Source organism: Amphimedon queenslandica, unplaced genomic scaffold (assembly GCF_000090795.2).
Source record: "Amphimedon queenslandica unplaced genomic scaffold, v1.1 AMPQUscaffold_12695, whole genome shotgun sequence".
NCBI classification, from domain to species: Eukaryota; Metazoa; Porifera; class Demospongiae; order Haplosclerida; family Niphatidae; genus Amphimedon; species Amphimedon queenslandica.
This window is the reverse complement of record NW_003547069.1, coordinates 21613-23358: the sequence shown is the minus strand read 5'-3', so window position 1 is coordinate 23358 and position 1746 is coordinate 21613. Positions and strand designations below refer to the sequence as shown.

At 34.8% G+C, this 1746-nt stretch overlaps 1 long non-coding RNA gene across 1 annotated transcript; it reads left to right on the top strand.

Moving 5' to 3' along the window:
• Positions 1-652, top strand: LOC100634957 (uncharacterized). Its single transcript, XR_002187376.1, has 3 exons — positions 1-16; positions 69-280; positions 341-652. It is a non-coding gene; the product is annotated as an uncharacterized LOC100634957 (long non-coding RNA).
• The last annotated feature ends 1094 nt before the right edge of the window (positions 653-1746 follow it).

Genomic DNA, 1746 nt, shown 5'->3' with positions numbered 1-1746 from the left:
ATTACCAGCTTTTAAGGTAACACAACACAATACTATGAATATTAGTGTTTTATTTCTGTGCTCAACAGGTTTACTGTGATATGAGTAATGGAGGTGGCTGGACTGTATTTCAAAGGAGAATGGATGGCACTGTTAACTTCTATCTCAAATGGGCCGACTATGTTAAAGGATTCGGAGACCTCAATGGAGAGTTTTGGCTGGGACTTAATAATATATACCGGCTGACAAAAAGCAGCACTAGCCTTCATATTGACTTGGAAGATTTTGAAGAGAATCAGAGGTATGCCACTTATACTAGCTTTGAAGTAGGAAATGCATCCACACCTACTGACTGTATCAGGTTATGGAGGTGATGCTGGTGATGGTATGGCATATCAAAATGGAACGAAGTTCACGACGTATGATTACGACAATGACACTGGCACAGGAAATTGTGGACTTATATGTAGTGGAGCATGGTGGTGGTATAAATATTGTCATATTGCTAATCTCAATGTTTATATTTAGTTGGTAGTCACACCTCATATGCTAATGGTGTCAACTGGTCAAGGGGTTCTGTTAGTCATTGAAGACAACTGTAACGAAAATGAGGAGGAATTCTGGAACTATTTATTATTAATTTTAATATTAATAATCCATGATTATTATTAGTGTTAGTGGTGTAATGAGTATTATTAGATTTAAAACTTTTTGAGTTAATAATTTTTAGTTTTTTTTTCAATTCAAAATATCCAATTTTTCTTACTTTAAATGAAAAATATTTTGCAATCAATGCAGTGTTGCAATAGCCTAGTTTCGCTGCCCAGACCACTACCATCAGTCATTGGGGTGGACACTGTCCATCCCAATGACTGTAGGCAGAGGGTCTACTAGCAGTAGCCATTATCTATAATCAAGCAAACATAGTTACAGTAGACAGAGTTCTACCTGTTGCTCAGTTTACATCTGCAGCCCCATGCATGTTGCATGAATCTGAAAACTATAAGTCAATTCACTTTGAGTGGCCTTAGTGTAGCTTTCAAGTGTTTTACATAAAAATTAGTGCAGAGTTCCTATTAATTAATTATTGTTATGCTGCGTGATGACAGTGGAAATTAATTTTACTGCTATACAGTAATTTACATCTGCAGTAGTTGTTATTATGTCAAGCCATTAATTGTAGACTGTCTGCTTGCATCATGAAATAGATAGATCTAACATTCCTTCTATACATCTAATTCTCAATGTGAATTTATAGCTCATGCCTTAATTTATGTGAAGTTATGTTACTACTGAGATAATGTACTACTAATTAATATATACATTTGGTTGCCATGAAAAAGGGTATTGAGAGATTGTACTATTGGTATAAGTATAACTTATATATAAGTTTTGTATTGGTGTAAGTTGTCATTAAATTTATTACTATAATGAATTAGATTTTTGGTAAGACTTGTACCAGTTCCAGACTAAACTGGCAGTAACGGACCAATGATAATTACAGACTACATTTGGCTTTAAAGTTTGAATTTGAGGAATTGTAGTGTGCATCCAACATATCCCCAATGAAACTGAAAAACCACAACCACTAATCCACTACAGGTCTACTTTAAGGAATTCTTTCATTATGAGTAGTTTTATAGAGTATAATTATTTTAATCTTGCTCAACAGCATCTGCCAAATACTACAGACTACAAGTCTATAAGCCAAATAATTAGGAAGTGTCTAGAGCTCCCGTAACCGGACACAGTATGCAGTGCTAGAGC